We start from the raw sequence: 303 nt of genomic DNA on the forward strand, positions 1-303 counted from the left end.
ATCCCCCGACCTGCCAGGGCTCAAGATGAGGACCTTGAGGGAGGACACAGGGAATCCCACAGGTCCCGGCACCTGCTGTCAGTCGGGGGCGACTCTCGTGGGGGCATGAGCTCGGGGTCTCAGAGACATTGAAGACTTGGCATAAGGGGCGGATTGGAGGGGAGATTCTTAGGCTTTGAAGGAGTTTAGGTGAGGACCCTCAGGGAGGACCGAGCAGACCCCTGCCCCTGTGCTCAGTGCTGGGAGGCCAGGCAGGACGTGAGGAGGAACTGAGGACCTGCAGGAGGCCGTGGGCAGTGTGGC

The sequence above is a fragment of the Bison bison genome, unplaced genomic scaffold (genome assembly GCF_000754665.1).
Source record: "Bison bison bison isolate TAMUID 2011002044 unplaced genomic scaffold, Bison_UMD1.0 scf7180017864529, whole genome shotgun sequence".
Classification (NCBI taxonomy): Eukaryota; Metazoa; Chordata; class Mammalia; order Artiodactyla; family Bovidae; genus Bison; species Bison bison.